Source organism: Dipodomys spectabilis, unplaced genomic scaffold (assembly GCF_019054845.1).
Source record: "Dipodomys spectabilis isolate Male_0828 unplaced genomic scaffold, ASM1905484v1 ptg000656l, whole genome shotgun sequence".
Classification (NCBI taxonomy): Eukaryota; Metazoa; Chordata; class Mammalia; order Rodentia; family Heteromyidae; genus Dipodomys; species Dipodomys spectabilis.
The window spans coordinates 91485-107702 of NW_024871333.1; the positions used below are offsets into that span (position 1 = coordinate 91485).

General features: G+C 45.6%; 1 protein-coding gene across 2 annotated transcripts in view; it reads right to left on the minus strand.

Annotated features, from left to right (window-relative positions):
• Positions 1–15762, minus strand: part of Ryk (receptor like tyrosine kinase) — a 66796-nt gene extending 51034 nt beyond the window's left edge. For both annotated transcript variants that reach the window (XM_042671733.1, XM_042671732.1), the window contains exon 1: positions 15651–15762. The gene's annotated coding sequence lies outside the window, so the exon portion shown is untranslated. The remainder of the gene's footprint in view (positions 1–15650) is intronic.
• Positions 15763–16218: the final 456 nt, after the last annotated feature.

Sequence of the window (16218 nt, forward strand, 5' to 3'; positions counted from 1 at the left end):
ACCACTGAGTATTAGGTAACAGTGACTACTGAAAGTAGCTCTACGACTACAGTACAGAGAAGAAAACTAAGAAAACAAAGGTTGAGGGGCTGGGAATGTGGCTTAGTGGTAAGAGTGCTTGCCTAGCATGCATGAAGCCTTGGGTTTGATTCCTCAGTACACATACACAGAAAAAGCCAGAAGTGGCACAGTGGCTCAAGTGGTAGAGTGCTTGCCTTAAGCACAGAGAGGCTCAAGGACAGTACGCCCAGGCCTTGAGTTCAAGCCCCAGGACGGTCCAAAACAAAAAGAAAAAATGTTAAAATCCAGGAGGAGTATGCAGAATGAACTACCAGAAATGATAGTTTTACAGAGAGACATTCAAGAACTGCAGATGGCTGCCCTCCAGTATTCAGCTGAGGACTAATCAGAAATATAAGAAAATGACTCATGGACAGAGAAAAGATAAAAGCTCACAGTGCCTAGCATTTAGAACTTGGAGCAATTCCCAACAGCCAGACTTCACAGTTCATCAGGGAAAGTACACAAAAGAGTCTTGACTCAGTAATGGGGAATAATTAGCCCTACACTGAGCCCTGTTCCTGTCCCATCCAACAAGTCTCAAAATAAAGACCTCAGGACTGGGAATATGGCTTAGTGGTACAGTGCTTGCCTAGCATGCCTGAAGCCCTAGGTTCGATTCCTCAGTACCACATAAACAGAAAAGCTGGAAGCAGTACTGTGGCTCAAGTGGTAGAGTGCTAGCCTTGAGCAAAAAGCAGCTCAAGGGGAGTGTCCCAAGCCCCAGGAATGGGAAGAGAAAGAGAGAGAGAAAAAAAAGCAAGACCTGAAAGAATCAAATGTTTTTTGTTGTTGTTACTGTTTTGTCAGTTCTGGGGCCTGAACTCTGGGCCTGGGCACTGTCCCTCAGCTCCTCAGCTCAAGGCCAGGGCTCTACCACTTGAGCCACAGCACCACTTCCAGCTTTTTCTACTTATGTGGTGCTGAGGAATCGAACCCAGGGCCTCATGCATGCGAGGCAAGCACTCTACCACTGAGCCACCTTCCCAGCCCCAATCAAATTGTTTTTAAATTATTTAACTGCCTCTAAAGCAACACTTAAGAATATTTATAAGAATACAAAAATACTCAGCACAAGTAGAATGCAATTCATAATGCTGTCATCCAGACAAAAAGTTTTTTTTACCACTGGGTGCTAGTGATTTAAGCCTGTAATCCTACCTACTCAGCAGCTGAGATTTAAAGATCTCAGTTCAAAGCCAGCTTGGGAAGAAAAATCCATGACACTCTATCTCCAATTAAGTAGCAAAACTGCTAGTCAAGAGCAAGGAAGCTGACTGCTACCTCAAAGCATTGAGTTAAAGGTCTGGAATTAGAAAAAAAATTTTAATTTTTATTGTTATTATAAAGGTGATGTTGTACAGAGTTACAGTTATGTGAGTCAGATAAAGAGCACATTTCTTTTTAACAGTCACCCCTCTCCCTTCCCTAGCTCTCTCTCAAAAAAAAAAATTTTTTTTGATCGGTTGTGGGGCCTGAACTCTGGGCCTGGGCCCTGTCCCTTGGCTCTTCAGCTCAAGGCAAGTGTTCTACCACTTGAGCCACAGCGCCACTTCCAGGTTTTTCTGCTTATGTGGTGCCTCATGCATGCAAGGCAAGCACTCTACCACTGAGCCAGCTTCCCAACCCTCAAAAAAATTCTTTTAACAAATGAACAAAAGAAAGGATAACACTCAAAGAGATTAAGACTGAAACCAACCCACAGATGTTGGAATTAACAAGAACATTTTAAAACTAATGTAACTGTGGGCTGGGAAGATGGCTCAGTGGTAGAGCGCTTGCCTTGCATGCCTGAGGCCCTGGGTTCGATTCCTCAGCACCACATAAGCAAAAAGAAAAAAGCCAGAAGTGGCGCTGTGGCTCAAGTGGTAGAGCGCGCTAGCCCTGAGCTGAAGAGCTGAGGGACAGCGCCCAGGCCCAGAGTTCAGGCCCCACGACCGGACCCAAAAAAAATAAAATAAAATAAAACTAATGTAACTGTATTCCACATGGTCACCTAAGCAGGAACATGGAAGATATAAAAAGATCCAAATCGAATTTTTAGAAATGACAACTACAATATAAGAAACAAAAAATATGTACTGTATAAGATTAACAGCAGGAAGTGGCGCTGTAGCTCAAGTGGTAGAGCGCTTGCCTTGAGCTGAAGAGCCGAGGGACAGCGCCCAGGCCCAGAGTTCAAGCCCCACGACCGACAAAAAAAAAAAAAAAAAAAGATTAACAGCAGGCTAGTCATTTCAGAAAAAAAAAAAAGGATTAGAAATTTTCTTTCCCAGCTTTTAGTTAATTATTGGAAAGGCTCATTCTAGAATCAAATCTGAATACTTCTCATTCTTTGGTGTCGTGTAGAACAGTCTACTAAGAGACTGCTGTGTCAAGCCATGAGGCAGCCTCGGTGTAGTAGGGGAAAGACAGATTTTTATGGATGCAATTCACACGATGCAGACTGACCTGTGGAAGATAACCTGGGATCCAGTTTACCCCCAAAAGGTAGAGGGTTACAAAAAAAACAGTGATTGGAGAAAATGAAGCAACTTCACAGAAAATAAGTTATCAGAACCTAATATTTGTAAACTGCTAAGCTATCAGAACCTAATTCATGTAAACTAAAGTGTTAAGTTCAGTCCCATTTCCCTTTTAGATAACTTAAAAAGCAAAGGGAAGCTGGGCACCAAGGGCTCACGCCTGTTATCCTAGCTACTCAGGAGGCTGAGATCTGAGAATCATTGTTCTAAGCCAGCCCAGCAGAAAGTCCGTAAGACTCTGATATCCAATGAATCAGCAGAAAACCAGAAGTGTTGTTGTGGTTCAAGTGGTAGAGCACTCACCTTGAGCTGAAGAGCTGAGGGACACCACCCAGGCCCAGAGAAAGAAAGAATGAAAGAGAGAAAGCAAAGGGAAATGATCAAGAATGTGAGTCCAATAAAAGGTACACCAGTGAATCAAAATAAAAAGTATCATTCATTCATGTATTAATTCTCTGAACTACTGAACAGCTATTGTATGCCAGGTACTGTTTTAGGTAGCTAAAGATACAGAGTGTAGCTGGGAAGGTGGCTCAGTGGTAGAGTGCTTGCCTTGTATGCATGAGGATCTGGGTTCGATTCCTCAGCACCACATAAGCAGAAAAAGCCAGAGGTGGCGCTTAACTCAAGTGGTAGAGCACAAGCCTTGAGTTCAGGCCCCATGACTGGCAAAAAAAAAAGTATCTTGTGTAAAGATACAGAGTGCAGTAACATAGAGGGAAGACACCAACAACCAATAAAATGTTGGATGCTTAACAGTATGGTCACAGCGACAATGGAGTTAATCAAGACACAGATCTTTGCGAAGTGACATTTTAGGTTGAAATCTAAAGTGGGAAAAATAAAAAAATAAATAAATAAAGTGGGAAAAATATGTGAGGCAGAGGAGGCATCTTTCCTAGAATGAGAGTTTGGCACCAAACTAAACAGGCAGATCACCAAGAGGCAGGGATAAAAAAGGGTCTAAGTGGCAAGTTAGAGTCTCCAAATATATACTTTTAAATTGGGATAATCTCAGTACCTTATATTTATGAAGTAATTATCATTTTTAGGTATAATAGTTTTTATAATTTTCACAAATCTCTACATGCATACTACTTTTTATGAAATTACATGTGTGTGCTCTAAGTAATCTAAGCAAGAGATGGGAGAAGTAAGGGCAGAAGAGCGCAGCAGGGTGAGGTAGTGCAGATGCAACAGACCGGCCTTGAGCTGGTAACTGTTAACCCTGAATGATGGACACACAGAGATTCATTATAGTACTCTGTCTACTTGTCCATGTCTGAAATTTTTCAGACTGAAATATATTTTGCTGGATGACGGTGGCTCACGCCTATCATCCGAGCTACTCAGAAGGCTGAGTTCAGAGGATCACGGTTCAAAGCCAGCCCACACAGCAAAGTCTATGAGACTCATCTCCAAAGAGGAAAGTGGAAGTGGCACTGTGGCTGAAGTGGTAGAGCACTAGCCTCGAGCTGAAGAGCTGAGGGACAGCGCCTAGGCCCAGAGTTCAAGCCCGACGACTGACCAAAAAAAATTTTTTTTAAATATAAATGGAGCATTTATAAATATAATGTTCCCTTCACAGGACTCCTCAGAGATGTAAGAGGTCACAACACAAAATGTGACAGATTCCAGCCTCTGTGGAACTCAGTTACACACAGAAACTTTTTCATCAGGGGTCTTTGTAAAGCCTCCCAGGATAAGTCAGTGTATGAAACTTCATAGATGAAAAGTAAATCGCTATTGCTATTCTAATGACAATATCTCACGCATTGTACAAAAACATTACTATACAGCCATTATCACCAGCAAATAATAAATACCACCAGTGAATTTTACAAGTCTTAAACTCTCAAAGACAGCTGTGTGGTCACAGACAGATGGCAGCATACGAAAAGATGGCAATTTATTTCTAAGCTTGTTTCAATGTTATATTTTGATGACACTCAATTTTTTTACAGTGTATCATTTTTTGTGTGACAAAGGAAAAAGAACTGGTCAATTAATTGGTGAATCACCACTGACTGTAAGACTTCAGAGATGTTCAAAGTGGAAAAACTGTACATCTTATAATCAATTACACATGGCATTCTCTCATTCACTGAGCATCATTTCAGATCAATGAAATTAATTTCTCAGGTACATCTAGGAACCTTGCTTCATCATGCTCCTCAGATAATTTTGGTTAAAGACTAAAAATTCTGCTAATTTTCAGAGACTGAATAATAAATAATAAAGAGAGCAAGCACTATGGAATCACGGAGCCCAAAGAGACCTACAGCATCTAAGACCCCATCAAATTCTGTCATTTTTAATCTGTCATTTTTATCTGTTGTTTTTTTTTTTAAAAAAAATATCAAGGGCTGGGAAGGTGGCTCAGTGGTAGAGCGCTTGCCTAGTATGCATGAAGCCCTGGGTTCGATTCCTCAGCACCACATAAGCAAAAAGAAAAAAGCCAGAAGTGGCGCTGTGGCTCAAGTGGTAAAGCGCTAGCCTTGAGCTGAAGAGCTGAGGGACAGCACCCAGGCCCCAAGTTTAGGCCCCATGGCCGGACCCAAAAAAAAAAAAAAAAGAAAGTCAATGCCACCTAAAAAAAGTCACTCCCACAGTTGGTGAGAGAGAACACATAGAAATACCTGGAATATAGCAAGATATGTTAGTTGTTCTCTGTAAATTACAGATGATTCCTAATTAGACCTCTGTGCTATGTTGTTTTTTTTTTAATTGGTAATCAGTTGTACAAGGGGGAACTTCATTATGGTATTTCCACACATGCATACGATGGATGTGGATCAAACTTACCCCTCTATCACACTTCCTTGATTTGTGTGCTTTCCATTCTAGCTTTAAACTTATATAAGCACTAGGGCAAATTTTATTTAGCATTGTCAATGGTGGGGACAGCAAACCTAATCACTCACTACTTAGTATGTTAGCAATACACAAGATATTTGTTTTGGCATATAACATTTTCAGAAGTCCTACACAAATGGAAGTTAATAATATACAAATGAAAGTTGCTTAATGACATTTTGATTAGAAGATATTTACAAGCTGGGTGCTCATGGTTTATGCTACTCAGGATGGTGAGAGCTAAGAATTGAGGTTTGTTTTTCTTTTTTTCTTTTTTCTTTTTTTTTTTTTTTGTCAGTCATGGGGTCTGAACTCTAGACCTGGGCCCTGTCCCTCAGCTTGTTAGCCCAAGGCTAGCGCTCTACCACTTGAGCCACAGCACCACTTCCAGCTTTTTCTGCTTATGTGGTGCTGAGGAATCAAACCTAGGGCCTTATGCATGCAAGGCAAGCACTCTACCACTGAGCCACCTTCCCATCCTTAAGAAGTATGAAGCCAGCCTGGGCAGGAAAATTTGTGAGATTCTTCAATTAACTACCAGAAAACCAGAAGTAGAACTGTGGCTCAAAGCAAAGTGGGAGAAACTAGCCTTGAGCAGAAAAGCTCAGGGACAGTGCCTAGGCCCTGAGTTCAAGCCCCATGACCAACCAAAAGAAGGAAGAGGAGGAGGAAGAGAAGGAGGAAGAAACAACAGCAGCAGCTGCTACATACAGCAAGAATAACACAAAAAGTATACTTTGGGGCTGGGAAGGTGGCTCAGTGGTAGAGCACTTGCCTTGCATGCCTGAGGCCCTGGGTTCAATTCCTCAGCACCACATAAGCAAAAAGAAAAAAGCTGGAAGTGGCACTGTGGCTCAAGTGGTAGAGCGCTAGCCTTGAGCTGAAGAGCTGAGGGACAGCACCCAGGCCCAGAGTTCAGGCCCCACAACTGGACCCAAAAAAACAAAAAAAAACAAACAAAAAAAAGAATAACACAAAAAGTATACTTCTAATATAATTTCAGAATGGCTAATGGCTTTGTTTCATGTACAACTTCTTGTTACGCTTTCAGATGCACAGCTTGTAAGTTTTCAGAACACTGACATAACTTCATCAAAACCCCAAAAGTAATGTTGTGAAACTTCTCAATTTAGAGTGCTTGAATAAATATACACATTTCATTTGTACTTAAAGTGATCCAAGCAGCATTTTAAGCAGCACCTCCAGAACTAACCAGTTAACTCAGGATATGACTCACAGGGGACAGGTTTAGCCATAATTGGATAGAACTTTCTCCCATATGTGTAGGAAAAAAGAAAGAAAGAAAGCCTCAAACCCACAATTGCACAATGTCTCAGCTCTGCTCTCCCAATGAAGAACACATGGGACTCAAATTAATGCTGCGTGGATAGCACCAACCCAACCCAAGATGCCTAATGTAAAGGAGCGGAGCGGCTGCAGGGCCTAGCCCCCTTCCACCAACACCTTCCCGACTCTCAAACCCTACAGCCCAGGGTCTGGTCCCAGGGCAGGTTGTGTTTGTCCTATCAACAAAGGGAACACCTTCACCCCAGCCCATCCCCCACCCCTCCCCACCCAGCATTTGGCCTGAGACTTAAGAGGAAACAGAGGGACTGGAAGGGGAGGAACACATGGCTCATCTCATTTTTCTTTCCCTCAAGCACTTCTCCTAAAAGAAAAAGGTCCTCTGGGCACAGAAGCCCCAATCTGAAATCTTGAATTTCTGGGACTCCTGCCCTCCGTTCTGTCCATTAAGTCTTCTCCAAACACTGCAAATTCCTCAAAAATCCATCCCACTCCTTCAACTGCCCCAGTTGACCCCACATATCTATCATCTCAAGTCTGGCTACCCCACTTCCCAGACCTGGCTTTTCTGTCTCCAAGATACCTTTTCACTGGGTCCAAAGTTATCTGTTCTCTACCCAGTCCTGACAGTGTGTGCTCTTGTTATAAATTCTTCAACAGCCTTTCACGTCCTGTGTGATAAGGTTCAAACTCCTAATCCAATCTCAACCGACTTCCCAGCTTTCTATTTTAGCACTCCCTAGTTTTACTAATGTTCCCCAACTTGACCACATTTTCTTCCTCCTCGGCTTTATGCACATCTGCTTCTATGCCTTTGTTCACGCCATTGTGCCTCAAGTGTTCTTTTGCCCGTCTAGCTCATCCCTTAAGATGGGATGCAAATATTTTCCTTCCTAGGATCTATACCTTCCCTAAATTCACTAAGCTTCTCAAAAAGTGATCACGCCTTCAAAAGTGATCACTCCTTCAAAAATACTTCACAGCAAAAAACATCACTCCTATAATAACTTACTTCTACTGAGTATAATCAGAAGTAACCAATCCTAAAATATAACTTATTTCAGTGTTACTACTGCAAATACAACAGACCCACTTCGAAATTCTCTTCCCCTCACAGAAAAGGACCTTTTGTTTTTCTGGTACCAGAGTTTGAACTCAGGACCTCACTCAGCCTCTATCACATTTTGAGGGCTTCTTTTTTGGGGGGTAGGAGAGGGTACCAGAGTCTGAACTCAGGTCCTCTTGCATCCTTGGCTGCACTCTATCATTTAAGCCACACCCCTTGTCCAGCTTTTTGTTGATCACTTTGGAGAGGAGTCTCTCTTAACTTTTCGGCCTGGAATAGCTTTGAACTCTGATTCTCCCTTTCTCAGCCTTCTGAATAGCTAGGATGATAGCCAAGAGTCACTGGCACCCAGCTGGAATCTAATCATTTTTAATCACCATTTTCTATTATAATGTGTTACTTAGTTAAGACTGCAAATTATTTTTTCTTGACTGTTTTGGGGAGCAACAATGTAAACTAGTATGAACTGATTTCAAGTAAGATATGAATAAGTATAACTCTTCTGGAAGGTATTTCAATTGAAAGAAAATGCAAGTTATACAAAGTGATTTTTAACAATTTTCCACTTTTAATATTTGGTTAAACAAAATACATCTTTTGTAAACAAACCCAGCACAAGGCCCACAGAAAAAAGGGGAGAAAAACAAAGACTAGAATGGTCCTTAGGAGCATCAGGGTCAAACCTACCCCATAAAGGAAGTGAGGCCTCAGCATGGGTCCTTGCTCCTAAACTCCAGGACTGGATATGCCCTGGAATGCTAAGGCATCTTGGCTTATCCTACTGGCTGATGGACTCCTCGGAAACAGTCACTTGCACGGGCTCAAACGGATTTGAGGAGCAGAGCATCATCCTCTTCCCAGGAGACAGCTTACTATCACTGGCAGTGCCAACAGACCCAGAGTACTGCTTGTGGCAATCAGCATGGCTGGCTGTAACTTCGGGGGACAGGTTGGAAACAGTAGGGAAAAGGCACATTTCTACCTCCTCCCCACCCCGCCCCCACACACACTACACTGGCTCAGGATCAATGTGTACACTCAAGGCTGGCTCTGCTGCTGGAGAAATGTCTGCCTAATGGGACAGCTTCCACACCTGTCAAACCGGGAATGTGTAAGAGCTGGCCAGCTCACCCCTGTTATGCCCACTGCCTTGAAGCAACCACAGCCACTAGCATACTTATTTCCTCTCATTTTCCAAAGTTACAGCAGAGTGGCTTGCAACTTTTGAGAGGTAGGGTGTGGGGCCAACCATGAGTTGGCAAGCAAGGAAACTACATGACCAATCCAAGTCCTCCCATATAATGTGCATAACCTCCCAACCTAAGAGCTCTACTTCTTGTCATAGAGTCACGATCTCTGAGCCCAGGGCTTCCACCTATTCTAGCTGATCTTCAACTTGGAAGTTTATTTATTTATTTATTTTTGGGTCTGGTCGTGGAGCCTGAACTCTGGGCCTGGGCGCTGTTCCTCAACTCTTCAGCTCAAGGCTAGCGTTCTACCACTTGAGCCACAGCACCACTTCTGGCTTTTTTCTTTTTGCTTATGTGGTGCTGAGGAATCGAACCCAGGGCCTGAGGCATGCAAGGCAAGCACTCTACCACTGAGCCACCTTCCCAGCCCCAAACTTGGAAGTTTAAGTTCATTCACATCACTTTCCTTACCTGACTCTGACCCATACAAGTAGACTTTTTCTGATTTTGCCAGAATGGGCAAACTGGAAACATGGCCCCCCTAGAGCCTTCCAATAAATGTAGTAAAATGGTAGGAACAAACTGGAGTGGAAAGAAAAAAAGGACATAAAGAGGTAAAAGATGAGGGAGAACAATGGATGACACTGATCAAGATGCACTGTATTCATAAACTGACATGCTGAACTGAAACCCCTTTTTTTTTTTAGCCAGGTACCAGTGGCTTAACACCTATAATCCTAGCTACTTGGGAGGCTGAGATCTGAGGATCATAAGTTGAAGCCAGCCAGGGCTAATTTCTAAGAAACTACTCAGAAAAAGCCAGAAGTGGCACTGTGGCTCAAGTGGTAGAGTGCTGGCCTTGAACAAAAGCAGCTCAGTGACAGTGCTCAGACCCTGAGTTCAAGCCCCAGGACAGGAAGGAAGGAAGGGAGGAAGGGAGGGAGGGAGGGAGGGAGGGAGGGAGGGAGGGAGGGAATAGTTGAGATAGCAGCAATCCCTGGAAAGCAGAGCCTGAAGGATGTAGAAGCCAAAGTTGTCTTAGAAATATAAAGTGATGGTTAATTTTTGTTCCAGCTTTCAGAAGGCATTTAACCCTTAAGGAATAAAAAATACTGTGCAAGAGTATTATTTCAAGTAGTCTTAAATACTATAATAGCTCCCAAGGAAAAGCATATTCTGAAAACTCAGGGAGACTCTCAAGTACTCAAGAAGCAATACATGGGCTGGGAATGTGGCTTAGTGGTAGAATGCTGGCCTAGCATGCATGAAGCCCTGGCTTCAATTCCTCAGTGCCACATATACAGAAAAAGCCAGAAGTGGTGCTGTGGCTCAAGTGGTAGAGTGCTAGCCTTGAGTGAAAAGCTCACGGATAGTGCCCAGGCCCTGAGTTCAAGCCTCAGGACTAGCCCCCTCAAAAAAGAAAAAAAGAAGCACCACTTGCTTTTCCCCACCCAGTGGGATCCTGGAAGTCCTTTAAAGGTAGACTGAAGCACCGGGCGCTGGTGGCTCACGCCTATAATCCTAACTACTCAGGAGGCTGAGATCTGAGAATCACGGTTCAAAGCCAGCCCGGGCAGGAAAGACTGTGAGACTCCTATCTCCAATAAACCACCAGAAAACCGGAAGTGGCGCTGTAGCTCAAGTGGTAGAGCGCTCGCCTTGAGCTGAAGAGCTGAAGGATAGTGCCCAGGCCCAGAGTTCAAGCCCCACGACCACAAAAAAAAAAAAAAAAAAAGGTAGACTGAAGGAGAGAGAAGATGGTTAGAAAGAGAGGAACTGATCTGGCCATGTGGAGACTCTAGATGCCCGTAGTAACAGATGGCCTCAACTGTGTATTACAGAAAATACTTCTAGGATCCCTTATTCCAGCGGTGGTCGCAGGAGCTCAGGGAGGCAATTATCCCACCTCCATTCTCTGTATTTCTGGACAAACAGTGGATTTTCAGCAATCAAGGAGCTTCCTCTGCTACGAACACTACTAGGACAATCAGTTGCTGGTTTACAAGGATCATTGTAAGTACTAATTAGAAATGATGCCTTCCCCACCATGCCATAATCAAACTTCTCTATGCACACTATCTGCATTGCATCAACAGCCTTATTAAACTCAGCAGCCTTTGTCAACAGTTTCACACATACATGTATGTGTGCTTCATAGACAGATATAGATAGATAGATAGATAGATAGATAGATATAGATACATACAATGAACTACGTGACCTTGAACAAGTGAGAACATCATTTCCCTTATCTCTAAAATGAGAATGGACCTATCCCACTGGGTCACTAGCAAAGCACACGGGAGCAGATATTTACCAGAAGTCAGTCAATCAATGTCAGCCTCTAGATGTCTTGCGTTCTGCCCTTGGCTGAGGAAAAAAGCCTATGTAAACATCACAAATTATAGGAATTCTTTTCACCCAAAAATCTTGATAGCATGCATAATACATTGATATTTCTAATTAACATATGATTTACACAGATGTTATTTTTCTTGAGTTTTTAGTCTTCTGTTCCAGAACTAACCCAATTTGCTAGATTAAATTCAGCTAATTCAGCTACACTAAAAAGAGGATTAAGAAGGGCAAATTACAAAAACTTGAATTCTTTGGTTAAGAATTACAAACCCAGCCGGGCGCTGGTGGCTCATGCCTGTAATCCTAGCTACTCAGGAGGCTGAGATCTGAGGATCGCGGTTCAAAGCCAGCCCGGGCAGGAGAGACCGTGAGACTCCTATCTCCAATAAACCACCAGAAAACCGGAAGTGGCGCTGTAGCTCAAGTGGTAGAGCGCTCGCCTTGAGCTGAAGAGCTGAGGGACAGCGCCCAGGCCCAGAGTTCAAGCCCCACGACCGACCAAAAAAAAAAAAAAGAATTACAAACCCAGGGCTGGGAAGGTGGCTCAGTGATAGAGCACTTGCCTTGCATGCTCGAGGCCCTGGGTTCAATTCCTCAGCACCACATGAGAAAAAAAAGCCGGAAGTGGTGCTGTGGCTCGTGGTAGAGTGCTAGCCTTGAGCTGAAGAGCTAAGGGACAGTGCCCAGGCCCAGAGTTCAGGCCCCACGACCGGACCAAAAAAAAAAGAATTACAAACCCAGGGCTGGGAAGGTGGCTCAGTGGTAGAGCGCTTGCCTTACATGCATGAGGCCCTGGGTTCGATTCCTCAGCACCACATAAGCAAAAAGCCGGAAGTGGCGCTGTGGCTCAAGTGGTAGAGCGCTAGCCTTGAGCTGAAGAGCTGAGGGACTGCGCCCAGGCTCAGAGTTCAGGCCCCACCACTGGACCAAAAAAAAAAAAAGAATTACAAACCCATACATATATATATGCATATATGTATATGTATATGTATATATATATATATATATATATATATATATAGGTCTAAACAGTCTCTACAAGCAATTTCATTTCAACAGAGCTGATCTCAGACCTTAAAGAAAAAAAAGCTATAAAAGCATAACCCACAGGTAATGGAATGCTTAAGAGAATAACTTTTCCCCTCAAAACTCAAGTATTATACCCTTAGATGAGATGAAATGAAAGAATTGCCATAGCACACAAAAGAAATTGAATGTCCAGGTATGACATTCACCTGGGGGGGGGAGGGATGTGTCAGGCCTTTCCCCAAGTCTATCATTTCTCAAATTATTTCCCCAAACAACAAAGGTAAAGAAAACCAACAACTCACCCAAAGCCAAGTTCTCCTTTCCCAAGCCAAGAAAAGTAGAATTAGCTCAAACTCCAAAGAATCCATGACAAATGCCAAAAAAGATACTATAGATGAAAGACCTGATACTTTGAGATTTGTTTGCTATTTAAAAATATTCTTATAGCCAGGCACCGGTGGCTCATGCCTGCAATCCTAGCTACTCAGGAGGCTGAGATCTAAGGATCATGGTTCAAAGCAGCCTGGGCAGTCCATGAGACTTTTTTTTTTTTAATTGTGAACATACTGTACAGAGGGGTTACAATTACATGGGCAAGATAATGAGTATATTTCTTATAAGCACTGCAGCCTCCTCCTTTGTTTACCCTTCACATCCCTTCCCAGCCTCCCCTCCGCCCCCCCAATCCATGAGACTTTTATCTCCAATAAACTACTCAGAAAACTGGAAGTGGCGCTGTGGTTCAAGTGGTAGGGCACTAGTCTTGAGCTGAAGAGCTGAGAGACAGCACCCAGGCTCAGAGTTCAAGCCCTACAACTGACAAAATAAATATAAAAATATGCTTAAAAATTCAATGCATACCCTACAAAATTAAGGAAATTCAGGAAAGGGGTGAGGTTGGGGGAAATAGGGGAGAATGATGAAAGGGGTGACACTAATCAAGACACACTGTATTCATAAACTACTTTGTTGGATGTCAATTCCTTTGTACAACTACTTACTGATAATAAAAATATATGTTTAAAAAAACTAAGCTGGGGGCTGGGAATGTGGCTTAGTGGTGAAGTGCTTACCTAGCATGCATGAAGTCCTGGTTTCAATTCCTCAGTACCACATACAGAAGCGGAGCTGTACCTCAAGTGGTAGAGTGCTAGCCTTGAGCACAGAGAGGATCAGGTACAGTGCCCAGGCCCTGAGTTCAAGTCCCAGGACTGGCCAAAAAAAAAAAAAAAAACTAAGTTGGGCATCAGTGCCTCATGCCATAATTCTCACTACTAAGGAGGCTGAAATCTGGGGATTGAGGTTCAAAGCCAGTCCAGGCAAGGTAATCCAAGAAACTCTCATCTCCAGTTAACCACCAAAATGCTGGAAGTGAAGTTGTGGCTTAAGTGGTAGAGCCAAAAAAAGCTAACAGACAGTGCCCAGTCCCCTGAGTTCAAGCCTCAGGACCAGCACAATAAATAAATAAATAATAAATATGTGTATGAGTTCCAAGATATAGAGGCTAATTTTAATGCCCTTCCAAACTTTCTCCTTTGTTTTTATGAGTGTATGTAACTACACCCATCAACAAGATGCACGCCCACATAAAACTGACCTGTTGAACTGCAACCCTTTTGTACACCTATTTAAAAAACAATTAAAGTGAGCAAAAGTAAATGTATAAAGGATGTAACACAGGCTGGGAAGGTGGCTCAGTGGTAGAGTGCTTGCCTAGCATGCATGAAGCCCTGGCTTCAATTCCTCAGTATACCACATAAACAGAAAAAGCTGGAAATGGTGCTGGGGCTCAAGTGGCAGAGCGCTAGCCTTGAGCACAGAGAGGCTCAGGGACAGTGCCTAGGCTCTGAGTTCAAGCCCCAGGGCTGGCAAAAAAAATAAATAAATAAAGCAAAATAAAAGATGTAGCACTATTTAAAGATAATACCTTCATAATTAAAATTTTTAAAGTATGTAAGCGGAGTCATCTTAGGAATGAGCACTTGAAGCATGGCTTCCTGGGGTTATCCAAAAAAACCCACAAAAACACAAAACAAACAAACAAACAACAAACCCACAGAATTAAGGGTTTGCCAATATAAATCCAAGGCACAAAACTTCTTTAAAAAGTTAATCCAAACTGGGGGGGGGGGGGCCCGAGAGAAAGTTCAGGAAGAAAAATTGGGACTCAGGGTGGGGGTAGGAGGAGGAGAGAGGAGAAGGAGAAAGGGAAGGAGAAAAATTAGAACACTACTTCGGAAGTTGTCTGCGAGTTGGGATTCGATGGGGGGAGAGGAGAAGGAGGAGGAGGAGGAGGAGAGAAGGAAGAGGCAGTACTTTAGGAAGAAAAGTCTGTGAGTTGGGATTTGAGGGAGAGGAGGAGGAGAAAACAACTTAGGTAGAAAAGTTGTCTGCGAGTTAGGACTCGAGGCATGGCGGGGAGGTGGAGAAGGGAGGAGGGAAGAGGAAGAGGAGGAGGAGGAGAAGCAGAAACAGCAGCAGCACTACTTCAGAAATGTCTGCGAGTTGCGAGGCATGGGGGGGAGGAGGAGGAGGAGGAGAAGGAGCAGAAGGAGGAGAAGCAGAAGCAGTAGCAGCAGCAGCACTACTTCAGGAAGAAATATCTGCGAGTTGGGACATGAGGCATAGGAGGAGGAGGAGGAGGAGGAGGAGGAGGAGGAGGAGGAGGAGGAGGAGGAGGAGGAGGAGGAGGAGGAGGAGGAGGAGGGCTGATGTGGATGGAGCAGGGGAATGGAAGGAGGGGGGAGGAGGGGGGGGAAGAAGTGGAAGAAGAGGAAGAAGAAGAAAGGAGGAGGAGGAGGAGGCAGAAGCAGCAGCAGCACTACTTCAGAAAGAAATGTCTGCGAGTTGGGACTCGAGGCATGGGGGGAGGAGGAGGAGGGGAGGGGAGGGAAGGGAGGAGAAGGAGGGAAGAGAGGAGGAGGAGAAGGAGGAGGAGGAGGAGGAGGAGGAGGGGGAGGGGAGGGGAGGGAGGAGGAGGAGGACGAGGAGGAGGGAGAGGAGGACGAGGAGGAGGGCTGATGTGGATGGAGCAGGGGAAGGAGGAGGACGGAGGGTTCAAAGGGAGGTGGGGGGGCGGGCGAGCGGAGGTCGAGGCCCGACGCCCCCCCCCCCCAGCCCTGAGAGGAGAAAGGTGTGCGGGCGGGGAGGCGGTGGGATGGGATGGGGGGGCGGAAGTAGCGCGGCGCGGCGCGGCCCGGCCCCGGCCCCGGCCCCGGCTCCGGCCCGGCCCCGGCCCCGGCCCGGCCCCGGCCCACTCACCGATGAGCCGCCGCACCTCGTCCTCGCTCAGGTAGAGGCTGACGCTGGGCCCCGCGGAGCCGGGCGGCGGCACCGGAGGCCGCGCAGCCTGGGCGGCGGCGGCGGCGGCGGGGAGCAGCGTGAGGAGCAGCAGCAGGAGCGGCGGCGGCGGCGGCGGCGAGGGCGGCGATGGCGGCAGCGGCGGCGGCGGCGGCGGCCGCGGGGTCCTCAGGCCGCGGGCCCGCGGGAGGAGGCGACTCCGAGCCGGCCGCGGCTCCTCACGCATGGCGGCCGCCGCCGCCGCCGCTGCCCTGACGAAAAGCCGCCGACCTCTTCCACTACCGTTGCCCACCCCCGGCTCCGAGACCCTCACAGCCCCGAGCCGGGGGCGGCCGCCCAACTCATCGCGCCGCCGGCCCGTGGCAGCCAACCACCCCGGCTACGGACCCCGTCAGAGCGCGCCGCCGCCGCCGTCTCCTCCTCCTTCTCCTCCTCCCCTTCGGCGGCGGCGGCGGCGGCATCGTCCACTGGGGGGCGCGCGCACGTGCGCGTGCCCGATGGCGCGCCTCCCCCACCTCCCGGAGAGTGA